At 38.1% G+C, this 17,412-nt stretch overlaps 1 pseudogene; it reads right to left on the reverse strand.

Annotated features, from left to right (window-relative positions):
* Positions 1-224: 224 nt before the first annotated feature.
* Positions 225-4,569, reverse strand: LOC143671791 (aldehyde dehydrogenase 1A1 pseudogene; annotated as a pseudogene).
* Positions 4,570-17,412: the final 12,843 nt, after the last annotated feature.

The raw sequence follows: 17,412 nt of genomic DNA on the forward strand, positions 1-17,412 counted from the left end.
TTTAATGTCATTTCCTGCTCATATATCATCTAAAACAGTTCTAAATTGGATGTGAATAACTGCTTTTTTTTTCTACTATGGGTCATATTTTCCTAATTCTGTTCATGCTGGTAATTTTTTATTGGAATGCAAATTTTGATGAGCTTATTTTTTTAAAATCAAGAAGAGAAAAAATTGGATGTAAAACCCACTATGATGTATTAGCGCCTATAGGAGATGCTTAGTCATTGAAGATTCTTCCCTCCACATTTGCAGTTTTCTTTATGAGAAATTTTCATTGTGACAGTCTTGACGTCTTTGTATTCATGGAAGCCATATTCTCCCAGTTCTCACCCATTTCCAGGCATCCTGAGTCCACCAAAGGGGCACTGGGCTGATACCACACTGCAGCAATTCACTCACACTGTCCCAGATCGCAGAGCAGAGGAGACAGTATGGCTTTATCTAGGTCTTTGGTGTAGATTCCTACAGATAGGCCATAGAGAGTGTTGCTTGGTCTCATAATCATATCATCTAAAAATTTAAGCTTCATGATTTGTTGTACTGGTCCAAATATCTCTTCTTTGACATTGCACATCTCATCTGCAACCTTAGAGAAAACTGTGGGCTTGATAAAGTAGACTTTATTTCCCCATGAACCACCTCCACATTACAACATGGCCCCTTCTTTCTTCCAACTCTCAATGAGATCAAATGCTTTATCATATTGTTCCTTGTCAATCTGAGGGATTTGTTTAGAGGATTTTCAAAAACATACTTCTTTGCTTGCTCAACACTCCTTTGAAGAAACTCATCGTAAATCAAGTCTTCCACAAAAAGCCTCGATGCAGCTATACAACATTGACCCTGGTGATAGAACAATCCATGGTGTGCAAATTCAATGGCATTGTTCAAGTTGGCATCAGCAAACACAATGCAAGGCCTCTTCCCACTGAGTTCCAGGGTTACCCTGTTCAGATTGCTTTCCCCACAGCTTTTTAAATCATTTTGCCAACCTCCATTGACTCAGTTAATGCCACTCTGTCTATGTCCTTGTAGGAAGAAATGGCTGCTCCTGCAGCCATAACCAGGGGCAATATTCAGTACTCCAGGGGGAAATCATGGCTCTTTTATTAAAGATGCCAAGTGAAGAGAAGTGAGAGGAGTTTGCTCTGCTGGTTTGATGATCACAGTGTTTCCACAGTTAAGGACAGGCCCTATCTTCTAAATGAGCATGATGAATGGAAAATTCCAAGGAGTAATTTGGCCACAAACACCAATAGGTTCATGTCTTGTGCAAGTAAAAAAGTTTCCATCAATTGGTATGGTCCTGCCCTGAATCTTGTCAGCCCAGCCTGCATAGTAGCATAATGTTTTTATGCAGCTCCTAAATCCATCAGATATGCATTGGGAAATCATTTTCCACCATTCATTGACTCCAGTGTTGCCAGAAGAAGGTGGTCCCTTTTGATTAAATCATCTTTGATTTTTTAAAATTATTTTGATTAAATAATTTGTATATTAGTTGTCCCTTCTCCAAAGCATTCATAGTACACCATGGAGAGCCGATCTGAAAAGCCTATCTTGCTGCCTTCACTGCTTTGTCGACATCTTCCTTGTCTCCTGCTTCTATCTCACAGAATTTCTCCTCAGTTGCAGGATTAATGACAGGAAATGTCTTGCCACTCACAGAATTATGTCATTCATTGTTTATGAAGATCTCAGTATATTGAATCTTGAAGTTGGTGAGTGGGACAGGTAAGTCATGCTTGCCTGAGGAGGAGATTTCTGGTTCAGCTCCTGGGACACAGGTGATAGGCTCAATGATTTGGCTTTGATCTGTGGGTGGTAACTTTTGATTAGATGGCTTCTATGGAGATGTGTCTTCACCCATCCAAGATGGGGTTGCTTACCAGAGCCTTTTAAGAGGAAATCATTGGGAAAAGCTTTAGAGCTGACAGAGCCTGCACAGCCAGAGACCTTTGGAGATGAAAGAAAACACCTTCAGGGACACCATTGAAGAAGCTGGGAGAGAAAACTAGCAGACAGAAAGCTAGCAGATATTGCCATGAGCCTTTCCAGTTTATAGAAGTAGAAGTGTTCTGGACCAATCCAACTTTCTTGAATCAAGATATTTTTACCTGGATGCCTTAGTTTAGACATTTTCACAGCCTCAGAACTGTAAACTTGCAATTTAATAAATTTCCTTTTTTAAAAAGCCATTCCATTTTTGGTATATTGCATTTTAGCAACTTTTACAAACTAAAACACTTTGGATTTGGCAATTGTTTCTTAAATGTGACACCAAAAGCACAAGCAACAAAAGAAAATGTAGATAAATTGGACTTAGTTAAAAGTAAACCCCTTTTGCTTCAACGGATATTAACAAAAAAGTGAAAATACAACCCACAGAATAAGAGAAAAAGTTGGAAATCATATATCAATTAAGGGACTTGTATCTAGAATATATAAAGAATTCTCACAGCTCAATAATAAAAAGATGTATAATTCAATTAAAAAATGGGCAAAAGATCTGAATAGACATTTCTACAAAGAAAATATATAAATACATGAATTGATTCTCAACATCATTTCTCATCTGGGAAATGTAAATAAAAACCATAGTGAGATGCCATATCACACCCTTAAGGAGGCCGTAATAGAAATGACAGATAATAGTAAATATTGACTAGGATTTTAAGAAATCAGAATCTTCATACACTGCAGGCAGGAATGTAAAATGATGCCACCACTTTGGAAAGCATTCTGGTAAGTAGTTCCTCAAATAGTTAAACATAGAGTTACCATTTGACCCAGCAACTCCAATCCTAGGTATATACCCAAGAGAAATGAAACATGTCTACACAAAAACCTGTCCACAGATTTTCATAGAACATTATTCATAATATCAGAAAGTGGAAACAACCCATATGTTTATCTGTTGAAAATGGATTTTTAAAGTGTGGTATATCTGTAGAATGGAATATTATTTCATCATAAATAGAATGAAGTACTGATACACGCTACAATATGGATGAACCATAAAAACATTATGCTAAATGAAAGTCAGTCTCAAAAGACACACACTATATGATTTAATTTATATGAAATGTACAGATTAGGCAAATCTGTACAGGTGGAATGTAGATTAGTGGTTGCCTATGTGTGGGAAGATGGTAGTATTGGGAACTCACAGCAAAATGGTACAGGGTGATGGAAATATTCTAAAATTGATTGTGATAATGGCTGGACAACTCAGTGAATTATACTAAAGAACACTGAACTGTAAACATTACATGGGTGATTGCATGGTATGTAAATTATATATCAATTAAGATCTATTCTGAGGAATGCAGTAGCTGAGATATTCATATTAATAACATTTGACTTATAAAAAATACTGGTTGAGGACAAGAATTTCCAGGGAAGATGGAAGAATGAAGAGCTCCAATTCTTCCACCAAAACAGCTGTTAGATTAAACAGGCAGGAACCGTCTGAAACAACAGTTCTGGGGCTGGAGGCCAGAAGAACATTATGTAGCAGGCAGAAAAGAGTGGGAGGAAGAGGCTAAGAGAAAGAGGCTAAGAAACAAGAGTAAAGAACAGTGAATTGCTCTCTCTGGATGGCTGCTGCTGGCATCTATCCCTCACTCTTGTGGCAGGCATCTTGGGGTCCAGTCCCTGGATAGCTCACTGGGGACAGGAAGAGACATAAAAATCCTCTTCCCCAAGCCAGGGTTGGGCAAAGTGGATCACTGATCATGGATTTTTTAATTAATTAATTTTTATTGATATATGTTCACATACTATGTAATCATCCAAAGTGTACAATCAGTGGTCCACAGTATCATTATATAGCTGTGCATCACAATCCACTTCTTTTTTTCGTGAAAAATAACATACACACAAAAAAGCAATACATTTCAAAGCACACAGCAACAATCAGTTGAAGAACAGATTTCAGAGTTTGGTATGGGTTACAATTCCACCATTTTAGGCTTTTACTTCTAGCTGCTCTAAGATACTGGAGACTAATATCAATTTAATGATTCAGTAATCATACTCGTTTGGCAAACCCTACCTTCCTGTATAACTCCACCATCACCTTTGATCTCTCTCCCACTCTTTTTTTTAATTAATTTTTTCCTTTTAACTTTTTTAAAATTGTGAAATATAACATATATACAAAAGGCAATAAATTTCCAAGCACATTTTAACAAGCAGTTATACAACAGATTTTAAAGTGTGATATGGGTTACAGTTCCATGATTTTTCATTTTTCCTTCTAGCTGCTCCAAGACACTGGAAACCAACAGAAACATCAATATAATGATTCAACAGTCATACTCATTTGTTAAATCCTATCTTCTCTGTTATACCCCTCCTCTTTAAATAACATTTATACATAAAAGCAAATACATTTCAAAGTACACTGTAACAATTAATTGTAGAACAGATTTCAGAGTTTGGTATGGGTTACAATTCCACAATTTTGGAGCTGCTGTAAGGTGCTGGAGGCTAAAAGAAATATCAGTATAATGATTCAGCACTCATATTCATTTGTTAAACCTGACCTCTGTATAACTCCATGATCACTTTTGATCTTCCCACTCTTTAGGGGTGTTTGGGCTATCCCTATTCTAATTTTTCTTGTTGGAAGAGGCTGTCAGTACTATGGGATAGGGGGATGGAACTAGCTGATGTTCTGGAGTGGCTGGCCCCTCTGCATTTCAGGATTTTTCTTGTCCAAGGACACATCTGGAAGTGGTAGGTTTCTGGAAAGTTACCCTAGTGCATGGAACATTTGTAGACTCTTATATAATGCCCTAGGTATTCTTTAGGATTAACAGAAATGGTTTTGGTTGGGGATTGAAAGCTATGTTAGGTAGTAATGTCTAACAGAAGCTTGGATAAGGGTGATTCCAGAGTAGCCTCTTGACTGTATTAGAATTCTCTCAACCACTGATATCTTATTTGTTACTCTTCTTCTCCCCCTTTTGGTCAGGGTAGCATTGTTGATGTTCATCCCTTGGAGTCATCTCCCACATTGACAAGGGGACATCTACCTCTAGATGTCATATCCCAAGTATTGGGAAGGGCAGTGATTTCACTTACAGGGTTGGGCTTTGAGAGAGGCCACATCTGAGAAACAAAAGAGGTCCTCCAGAAGTAACTCTTAGGCATATCTATAGATAGGATAAGTTTCTCTGCTACAAACAAAACCTTCACAAGAGCAAGCCTCAAAACCAAGGGCTTGGCCTATTGACTTGGGTGTCCCTAATGTTTGACACAATATCAGGGGTTTCCATGGTGGCATAGTTTAGTAGTTCCATATTTTTTCTCCCATTCCTCAAGGGAGTTTTGCAATACATTTGATTATCTGCTTAATATTCTCTGGGATGTATCCAGGCATTACATTACGCTATACAGGATTAAAGGCCCTCATTTTTGTTCTGAGCTCCCTGGGTTTGGATTATTTAAATAATCTATCCAGACAGGTTGAATTGGATTAGGTGCTACAGAAAATTTAGGTTCTGGACAAGATAAATATTTCTTCCATTGGTTTGAAAGAGTAGATAAAATTCTAAAATACAATGTCTTCCTTACCCCTGTATTCTGAATTACCTTTTTCCTGACCAGAATGGCTTCATTCTTATCTCTAAATACCAGTTTCTACATATATAAAACAGCCTCTCAAAATCCAGAAATACAATTGCAGCTCCAGACTAAATGTGACTGTTATAAGAGCTTACAATCTAGGCCCCTGTTCTCTTATGAGTATTTTATAAATGAGACCATACAATAATTGCACTTTTGTTTCTGGCTTATTTCACTTCACCAAATGTCCCATAGGTTCATTCACCATGTTGCCTGCCTCACAACTTCATTCCTTCTTGTAGCAGCACAATATTCAATCATATGTGTACACCATCATTCACCAATCTACTTCTCATTCAGTGCATCCTTCAGCCACCTCTGTTCATTGGGCATCATGTATAATGTCCAAAGTCACAGTCCATCAACATTCTCAAATTTAGATAATTTCATTGTTCCTAATAGAAACATAACACACACTCACTAAATAGAAAATCCAAACCTTCTCTTAACTCTTGTCCCTCTCCCCATTATTTACCCCTGGTATTGCTGTGGTACTGTTGATGTTTTCCTGTTAAACATAGCCCAGGCATGCAATAGCAGTTTCCCCTCTACCCCCAAATTATGCAACTTTGTGCAAGATTCATACCTTTGCAGTAGTTCAGGTAATATATGTGGGTATATTCAACCCCTTTTAATCATGTTCACCTTCAATATGGTAATATTATTTATAGACCCACTAGTGGACTGCCTTTACTTCTATATATTTTCTTTCATTTAAGTTCAACCTCTAGCCTCCGTTTATCTCTAAGTCCCATATATTCTCTATTATAAGCCTCTGATTTTACCTTTACCATGATCATAAAAGTGGAATGATACAGTATTTATCCTTTTGTGTTTGGCTTATTTCAGTCAGCCTTATATCCTCAAGGCTCATCCATGTTGTCATATGCTTCAGTGTGTCATTTCGTCTTACTGCTGCATAATATTCCATTGTATGTATATACCACATTTTGTTAATCCACTCATCTGTTGATGGGCACTTGGATTTTTTCCATCTTTTGGTGATTGTGAATAATGCTGCTATGAGAATCAGTGTGCAAATCTCTATTTGTGTCACTGCTTTCAGCTCTTCTGGGTATATGCCTAGTAGTGGTATTGCTGGGTCATAAGGCAACTGGACATTTAGTTTTCTGAGGAACTACGAGGCTGTCTTCCATAGTGACTGTACCATTATAAATTCCAGCAGTGCTGAAGAGTCCTGATTTCTCCACATCCTCCCCAACATTTTTCGTTTCCTGTTCATTTAATAGCAGCCATTCTTATAGGCGTGAGGTGTTATCTTATTGTAGTCTTGATCAGCATTTCCCCTCTAGCTAAAGAAAATGAGAAAAACTTTATGTACTTTTTAGCCATCTGTATTTTCTCTTTAGAAAAATGTCTATTCATATCTTTAGCCCATTTATAATTGGGTTGTTTGTCCTTTTGTGGTTGAGTTGTATGATTTCTTTATGTATACAGGATATCAAAACTTTATCCGATGTGTGATTTCCAAATATTTTCTCCCATTGAGTTGACTGCCTCTTCACCTTTTTGGCAAAGTCTTTGAAGGCACAAAAGCATTTGATTTTGAGGAGTTCCCATTTATCTTTTTTTTCTTTAGTTGCCTGTGCTTTGGGTGAAAAGTTTAAGAAGTTACCTCAATCATGGACTTTTAAGATTGAAACAAAAGAAAAATTAATAAAATCCTAGAGTGAGGTAAAGGAATTCAGTTAAAATGTAAATACCAACCTGAACATACAATTATTTAACAAAATTTTAATTCTACTCAGTCACTAATGTGATATTGTTTTAAAGTTGCTGTATAATTTACTTGCAGAAAAAATGCACAAATCATATGGCAACAGCTCAAGCAATTTTTATTTTTTTATTTAATGCAGTTTTATTGAGATATATTCACATACCATATAATCATCCAAGGTATACAATCAGTGGTTCACAATATCATCTTATAGTTGTACATTCATCATCACAATAGATTTTTGAACATTTTTGTTAGTCCAAAAACAATAAAAATAAAAGTATAAAAGAACTCCCCTAACTTCTCATGTCCCCTATCCTCCCCCTATTATTTATTTATTTTTTCATCCTTATTTTCTTACTCATCTGTCCATACCCTGGATAAAGGGAGTATTGGTCACAAGGTTTTTACAATCACATGGTTACTCCATGAAAGATATAGTTATACAATCATCTTCAAGAATCAAACCTATTGGATTATAGTTCAACAGTTTCAGGCATTTCCCTTTAGCTACTCCAATACACCAAAAGCTGAAAAGGGATCAAGCAATTTTTAAACATACATGAAATTGTGTAAGCCCTCTGAAGCCTCCAGTTTTTTTAAAAGCTTTTTCTCTGGCATTAACCCACTCTTCTCCATGTACTCATGGGAAATGATATTGATTTATACCATGTTTCTGTTCTCTGCCTACAGCAGTTAGGGATCCTTGGAAGATTAGCTGATCTCACTTCTCAGGTCAGAAAAAAAATAAATCAAACACAGTAAATTGGGATTTTCTTGGAATAGAGAGAAAAACATATGCTTTCAGAGGTGCTCCTGGCTATTGATAAAGGGTAAATCATTCCACCTCATGAGAGGGCCCTCATGGGGACAGCTCAGTGATCAATAAATATCAGTTACAGTTTCTTGGAGCCAAAGAAACCTGGAAATTCCAAGGCATTCCTCAAAATAAATGTGTGCCAACGCAGAACCATACACTCCAATATGATTGCTTTAGATGATGTCCATTTCCTCTTTAAAAGGGAGAAATGTTGAAGGATTTTGGAACCAATTTGATTAGCTGATGCTACACCTTTCCCCTCTCAAGTTTAAGCAACTATAGTACTTGTGCTGGTTTGAAAGGATGTATGGACCCTAGAAAAGCCATGTTTTAATCAAAATCCCATTTCATAAAGGCAGAATAATCCTTATTCAATACTGTATGTTTGAAACTGTAATCAGATCATCTCCCTGGAGATGTGATTTAGTCAAGAGTGGTTATTAAACTGGATTAGGTGATGACATGTCTCCACCCATTGGGGTGGGTCTTGATAAGTTTCTGGAGTCCTATAAAAGAGGAAACATTTAGGAGAATAAGAGACTCAGAGAGAGCAGAGAAGAACGACATAGCCACGAGAAGCAGAGAGTCCACAAGCCAGCGACCTTTGGAGATGATGAAGGAAAATGCCTCCTAGGGTGCTTCATGAAACAGGAAGGCAGGAGAGAAAGCTAACAGATGATGCCTTGCTCGCCATGTGCCCTTCTACCCAAGAGAGAAACCATGACTGTGTTCACCTTGTGCCTTCTCTAATGTCAAAGAGATGCTGAACTTCATTGTCCTTCTTGAACCAAGATGTCTTTCCCTGGATACCTTTGATTGGACATTTCTATAGACTTGTTGTAATTGGGACATTATCTTGGCCTTAGAACTGTGAACTAGCAGCTCATTAAATTCCCCTTTTTAAAAGCCATTTTGTTTCTGGTATATTGCATTCCAGAAGCTAGCAAACTAGAATAGTACTAACATAGAGGGGTCTGTATTTTTGTTTTAAAATAGTTTTATTCACATGCTATACAATCAATCCCAAGTATACAATGTGGGCATTCATCACAACAATCAATTTGAGAACATTATCATTGCTCCAAAAAGAAAAATCCAATACTACCACCCTACCCCACCCCCAATTATTGACACCTAGCATTGGTTTGGTACCTTTATTACAAGTGATGGAACAACATTGTGATACTACTGTTAACTATGGTCCAGATTGCATTAGGTGTATTTTCCCCATATACCACCCTATTATTAATACCCTGTAATAGTGATCTACATTTGTTCTAGTTCATGGAAGAATATTCTTATATTTGTACTGTTAGACACAGTCACCATCCACTACAGACTTCACTATATTATACAGCAACATGTTTTATCCTCTACTTTCCTTCTATTGATTTATACAATCTTAAACATCCCCTTTCAACCACAATCGCACCCATAATTCAGCACTGTTAAGTACACTTACAATAATGTGCTACCATCATCTCTATTTCCAAACATTTAAAATCAAACAAAAAATTCTGCATAAATTAAGTAAGCTTCCAGTACTTTACCCTGAAGTATAAAGTAACCTATACTTCAGATTTTAACTCCATGAGTTTGCTTATTATAAGTAGTTAAAATTATTGAGACCATACACTATTTGTCCTTTTGCACCTGACTTATTTCACTCAACATAATGTCCTCAAGGTTCATTCATGTTATTGCATGCATCAGGAGGTTCATTTCTTCTTATGCCTGAATAATACTCCACCATACATATGCACCACATTTTATCTATGCATCATTTGAAGGACACTTGGGTTGCTTCCATCTTTTGGCAATTGTAAATAATGCTGCCTTTGAACATCAGTGTGCAAATGTCTGTTCATGACCTTGCCTTCAGTTCTTCTGAGTATATACCTAGTAGGAGGATTGCTGGATCATATGGCAATTCTATACTTAGCTTCTTGAGGAACTGCCAAACTGTCTTCCAAAGTGGCTGCACCATTCTACTTTTCCACCAGTCATGAACAAATATTCTATTTCTTCACATCCTTTCCAACACTTGTAGCTTACTCTTTTTTAATAGTTGTCATTCTAGTAGGTATGAAATAATATCTCATTGCATTTTTTAAAACATTTTTTTAATTGTGAAATATAACATGTACACAAAAAAGCAATACATTTCAAGGGACATTTTAACAAGTAGTTACAGAATAGATTCCTATTCTATAATATAGTTTGTAACCACAACAGTTACACATATTCAGGTTTTTCCTTCTACTGCTCCAAGTCACTGTAGACTTAACAGAAATATCAGTATAAGGATTCAGTGGTCATACTTATTTATTAAATCCTACTTCTCTGGCATAACAACTCTTCCTTTGATCCTTCTTCCAATCTTTAGGGATATTTGGGCTATGCACATTCTTACTTCTTTAATGTTGAAAAGGGGTGTCAGCAATATGGGTTGGGGGACAGAACTGGTTGATGTTCTTGGAGAGACTGGCACCTCCAGGTTTCAGGACTTATCTGGGATAGGAACCATCTGAAGGTTTCATGTTTCTGAAAGGTAAACTTAGTGTGTACAACTCTTGTAGGATCTAAGATAGAGCCCTGGATATTCTTTAGGGTTAACAGGAATGATGTTGTTTGGGCTTTGGAAAACCACGGCAATTAGAAATATCTAGCTGAAGCTTGCATAAGAGTAGTCTCCAGAATAGTCTCTCAACTCTATTTGAACTCTATTAGCCACTGATACCTTATATGTTACAATTCTTTCCCCCCTTTTCATCATGGAGGTAAAGCTGATCCCATGGTGCCAGGGCCAGGTTCATCCATGGGAGTCTTAACCCACATTGCCAGGGAGACTCACACCCCTGGATGTTAAGTCCAATGTAGAGGGGGGAGGATAATGATTTCACTGGCAGAGTTAGGCTTAGAAAGAGGCCACATCTGAGCAACAGAAGAGGTTCTCTGGAAGTAATTCTTAGACATAATTATAGGTAAGCTTAGCTTCCCTGCTACAGAAATAAATTTCATACAAGCAAGAACAAGATCAAGGACTTGGCCTATTAATTTTGGAGTCCCTAGTGTTTGAGAGAGTATCAGGTGTTTCCAAGGTGAAAAAGTTTAATAGTTTCAATTTTTTCCAGTCCCTCAAAGGACTTTGACAATACTTCCCCACCTCACCCCACCCCCACCATGGGTTACTATACCATCATCTCAGATTTTTCCTTCTCCTATACTTTTAATCTGCCCAACAGACCCTGAGATGTATCCAGGTATTACATTAAGGTATACAGAATTACAAGCCCTTGTTCCCATTCTAGGCTCCATGTGTTTAGGTTGTTTAAATGAGCTGACCAGATACATTGAGTTAGATTGTGTGTTACAGAAAATTTAGGTTTTGCATGAAATAAATCCCTCTTCCTTTGGTCTCATACAGTATTATTTATTTTATCTATTGACAAGGTAGATGAAAGCAGCATCAGACACAAGGTTTTCACAATCACACACTCACATTGTGAAAGCTATATCATTATTCCATCATCATCCAGAAACATGGCTACTGGAACACAGCTCTACATTTTCAGGCAGTTCCCTCCAGCCTCTCCATTACACTTTGAATAATGAGGTGATATCTACTTAATGCGTAAGAATCAACTCCAAGATAACCTCTCCACTCTGTTTGGAATCTCTCAGCCTTTGACACTTTGTCTCATTTCACTCTTACCCCTTTTGGTCGAGAAGGTCTTCTCAATCCCTTGATGCTGTGGCTCAGCTCATTCTAGGGTTTTTCTCAATCCCTTGATGCTGAGTCTCAGCTCATTCTAAGATTTCTGTCCCACGTTGCCAGGAAGGTCTGCATCCCTGGGAGTCATGTCCCACATAGACAGGGGGAGGGTGGTGAGTTTGCTTGTTCTGCTGGCTGGAGAGAGGGGCCACATCTGAGCAACAAAAGGGGCTCTCTTGGGGGTGACTCTTAGGCGTAATTTTAAGTAGGCTTGACCTATCCTTTGCGGGGTTAAGTTTCGTATGAACAAACCCCAAGACTGGGGGCTCAGCCTATAGCTTTGGTTGTCCACACTGCTTGTGAGAATATCAAGAATTCCACTTGGGGAGGTTGAATTTTCCCCTATTCTCACCATTCCCCAAAGGGGACATTGCAAATACTTTTTTATTCACTGATCAAATCACTCTGGGATTTATCAGGGCATCATTGTGGACAAACCAACAAAATCTCATGTCCTACCTGAGATTCCAAGTACTTATGGTGTTCAATCAAACTATCTACATAAGTTATATTAGGAAACGCACTAGTCAAAATATAAATTTTGTACCAAATAACCATTTTTTGCTTTAGCCTCATGTATAAGTTGATATTTTAAAATATTAATTACCATATATTTTCAGCACCCTGCTGTAATGACATTCCTTTATTCGTCCTGATGCAAAAACCTTTTTAAAATTTGTACATTAAGTCACTATCATTACATACTCTAGGCATTCCTAGATTATACCATCTCAATCTTTATCGTCTATCTTCCTGATTTCATTTCTGTCCCCAGCCCTCCTCCCTCTATCATTCTCACACTCAGCTTCATTCAGTGTTTTAACATAATTGCATTACAGTTAGGTAGTATTGTGCTGTCCATTTCTGAGTTTGTATAGTCAGTCCTGTTGCACAATCTGTATCCCTTCAGCTCCAGTTACCCAATATCTTACCCTATTTCTGTCTCCTGATGGTCTCTGTTACCAAGGAAATATTCCAAGTTTATTCACTAATGTCAGTTCATATCAATGAGACCATACAGTATTTGTCCTTTTGTTTCTGGCTAATCTCACTCAGCATAATGTCCTTAAGGTCCACCCATGTTGTTACATACTTCGTAACTTTATTCTCTCTTACAGCTGCATAATATTCCATCATATGTATATGCCACAGTTTGTTTAGCCACTCGTCTGTTGATGGACATTTTGGCTGTTTCCATCTCTTTGCAACTGTAAATAATGCTGCTATAAACATTGGTGTACAAATGTCCGTTTTTATCCTTGCTCTCATGTCCTTTGAGTAGATACCTAGCAATGGTATTGCCGGGTCATATGGTAATTCTATATTCAGCTTTTTGAAGAACCGCCAAGCTGCCTTCCACAGCGGTTGTACCGTTTGACATTCCCACCACCAGTGGATAATGTGCCTCTTTCTCCACATCCTCTCCAGTACTTGTCATTTTCTGTTTTGTTGATAATGGCCATTCTGGTGGGTGTGAGATGATATCTCATTGTGGTTTTGATTTGCATTTCTCTAATGGCCAGGGAAGTTGGGCATCTCTTCATGTGCCTTTTGGCCATTAGTATTTCCTCTTTTGAGAAATGTCTGTTCAAGTCTTTTGCCCATTTTGTAATTGGATTGGCTGTCTTTATGTTATTGAGTTGAACAATCTCTTTATAAATTCTGGATAATAGACCGTTATCTGATATGTCATTTCCAAATATTGTCTCCCATTGTGTAGGCTCTGTTTTTACTTTCTTGATGAAGTTCTTTGATGGAAAAAAGTGTTTAATTTTGAGGAGTTCCCATTTATTTATTTCTTCTAAGAGTTTTATGGCCTTAGATCTAATGTTTAGGTCTTTGATCCTTTTTGAATTAACTTTTGTATAGGCTGTGAGATATGGGTCCTCTTTCATTCTTTTGCATATGGATATCCAGTTCTCTAGGCACCATTTACTGAAGAGACTGTTCTGTCCCAGGTGAGTTGGCTTGACTGCCTTATCAAATATCAGTCGTCCATAGATGAGAGAGACTATATCTGAACAGTCTATTCGATTCCATTGGTCAATATATCTATCTTTATGCCAGTACCATGCTGTTTTGACCAGTGTAGCTTCATAATATGCCTTAAAGTCAGGTAGCATGAGACCTCTGACTTCATTTTTTTCCTCAGGATACTTTTAGCTATTTGGGGCACCCTGTCCTTCCAGATGAATTTGGTTATTGGTTTTTCTATTTCTGAAAATTAAGTTGTTGGGATTTTAATTGGTATTGCATTGAATCTGTAAATCAATTTAGGTAGAATTGACATTTTAACTATATTTCATCTTCCAATGTATGAACACGGTATGCCCTTCCATTTATTTAGGTCTTCTGTGATTTCTTTTAACAATTTCTAGTAGTTTCCTTTGTATAGGTCTTTTGTCTGTTTGGTTAAATTTTTTCCTAAATATTTTATTCTTTTGGTTGCAACTGTAAATGGAATTCATTTCTTGATTCCCTCCTCAGATTGTTCACTACTAGTGTATAGAAACACTACAGATTTTTGAGTGTTGATCTTGTAACCTGCCACTTTGCTGTGCTCACTTATTAGCTCTGGTAGTTTTGCTGTGGATTTTTCGGGGTTTTCGACATGTAGTATCATATCATCTGCAAACAGTGAGAGTTTTACTTCTTTCTTTCCAATTTTGATGCCTTGTATTTCTTTTTCTTGTCTAATTGCTCTGGCTAGAACCTCCAACACAATGTTGAATAACAGCGGTGATAGTGGACATCCTTGTCTTGTTGCTGATCTTAGGGGGAAAGTTTTCAGTTTTTCCCCATTGAGGATGATATTAACTGTGGGTATTTCATATATTCCGTTTATCATTTTAAGGAAGTTCCCTTCGATTCCTATCCTTTGAAATGTTTTCAACAGAAAACGATGCTGAATTTTGTCAAATGCCTTTTCTGCATCAATTGAGATGATCGTGTGGTTTTTCTGCTTTGATTTGTTGATATGGTTTATAACATTAATTGATTATCTTATGTTGAACCATCCTTGCATAGCTGGGATGAATCTGACTTGGTCATGGTGTATAATTCTTTTAATGTGCTGCTGGATTTGATTTGCTAGAATTTTGTTGAGGATTTTTGTGTCTATATTCATTAGAGAGATTGGCCTGTAGTTTTCTTTTTCTGTAATATCTTAGTCTGGCTTTGGTATGAGGGTGGCATTGGCTTTGTAGAATGAGTTAGGTAGCTTTCCCTCCTAATTTTTTTGAAGAGTTTGAGCAGGATTGGTACTAATTCTTTCTGGAATGTTTGGTAGAATTCACATGTGAAGCCATCTGGTCCTGGACTTTTCTTTCTGGGGAGTTTCTTAATGGCTGGTTCAATTTCTTTACTTGTGATTGGTTTGTTGAGGTCGTCTATTTCTTCTCGAGTCAAAGTTGGTTGTTCCTGCCTTTCTAGGAAGTTGTCCGTTGCATCTACATTGTTGTATTTATTAGCATAAAGTTGTTCATAGTGTCCTGTCATTAGTTCCTTTATTTCTGTGGGGTCAGTGGTTATGTCTCCGCTTCCATTTCTGATCTTATTTATTTGCATCCTTCCTCTTCTTGTTTTTGTCAGTCTTGCTAAGGGTCCATCAATCTTATTGATTTTCTCAAAAAAACAGCTTCTGGTTTTATTGATTTCTCAGTTGTTTCCATGTTCTCAGTTTCATTTATTTCTGCTGTAATCTTCATTATATCTTTCCTCTTGCTTGCTTTTGGGTTAGTTTGTGGTTCTTTCTCTACTTCTTCCAAGTGGACCATTAATTCCTCGATTTTTGCCCTTTCTTCCTTTTTGATATAGGCATTTTGGGCAATAAATGTCCCTCTTAGCACTGCCTTTGCAGCATCCAATAAGTTTTGATATTTTGTGTTTTCATTTTCATTTGCCTCGAGATATTTCTTGATTTCTCTTGTAATTTCTTCCTTGACCCACTGGTTATTTAAGAGTGTGTTGTTGAGCCCCCACATAATTGTGAATTTTCTGCCACTCTGACTATACAGATTGCCTTTTAATAAAAGGGGATTTATTTTGTTAGTTCTTCAGAGGAAAAGCAGCTAACTTTCAATTTATGTTCTTTCTTACATGAGAAGGCACAGGGTGATCTCTACTGGCCTTCTCTCCAGGCCTCTAGGTTCCGACAACTTTCCCTGGGGTAATTTCTTTCTGCATCACCCAAGGCCTGGGCTGAGCTGCGAGTGCTGAGATGAGGTATGCTGGGGTGCTTGGGTTGTGCTACGTTCAGCTCTCTCATTTAAGCCCCAGTCAATTAAATCAAACATCATTCATTACAGCAGGCACGCCTCTTAGCCAACTGCAGATGTAATGAGGAACAGATGAGGCTCAGGTACCATTGGCTCATGTCTACAGGAACAGAACTAAGCATGTACACCTGGCCACATTGACACCTGAACCCAACTACCACATGCCCACCCCTTGCCTACTTGGCAACTATATGCATCACCTTAAATGATATTAAAGTGGCACAAATTCTCTTCTGGCTGTGGACCTATGAATCTCAAAAACAAATTATCTGTTGCCAATATGCAAAGGAGGGACAGTCAGTCACAGGATCCATAGGTCGAAATTGGAAGGAAAACCTGCATGGCAAACACCATTGTATTTCAAAGTGTGAAAGTCATTTTTCCTTCAGCTTTAGAAAGTGGCAGTCCCACCCTTTCCAAGGGCCTGTACAGTGGCCCACCTCTTTCCAAATCAACTTTGGGGGACACTGAGGAGACCATATTTTTCTCGGCTCCACTCTCTCCAGGCATCAGGGCCATACCTGGGCTCTCTGCCATTTCCAGGGTACATGCTCAACTCCTCCATGTGGTGGCAGCAAGGCTCTCCCCAGACCCCAAGCAGCATGCTGTACCTTCTCAAAAGCCTGAGGCAACACAACCCTTCCACTGCAATGAGATGGGAGACTCATCCTCTGCCCTCAGGGCAAATTCACACTCTCCATGTATAAGGGTGGGTCCACTCTCCTAGCCAAGGTTTCCTGGCTTTAGAATCTAGCTTCCATGGCTCTCACTCTGCAAACTCCAATTTGTCCCTTTTATGTCCCCCTTTGTCCAGATTGGCAGTAGTTCCAGTTACACGAACAGTCTCTTCAAGGACTCCAGGACTTCTCCATCATTCTCTTCACAGTTCCTCCAAAATCTTCTCCTTAGCTATCCAAAAAACCATTCCAACACATCTGGTATTTGCAAACTGCAGCAGCACCCCACTCTCTGGTACCAAATCTGTTCTAGTTTGCTTGCTGCCAGAATGCAACACACCAGAGGCAGATTAGCTTTTAATAAAAGGAGATGTATTTTATTAGTTCTTCAGAGGAAAGGCAGCTAACTTTCAACTGAGGTTCTTTTTTATGTGGGAAGGCACAGGGTGATCTCTGCTGGCCTTCTATCTAGGCCTCTGGGTTCCAGC

Source organism: Tamandua tetradactyla, chromosome X (genome assembly GCF_023851605.1).
Source record: "Tamandua tetradactyla isolate mTamTet1 chromosome X, mTamTet1.pri, whole genome shotgun sequence".
Classification (NCBI taxonomy): domain Eukaryota; kingdom Metazoa; phylum Chordata; class Mammalia; order Pilosa; family Myrmecophagidae; genus Tamandua; species Tamandua tetradactyla.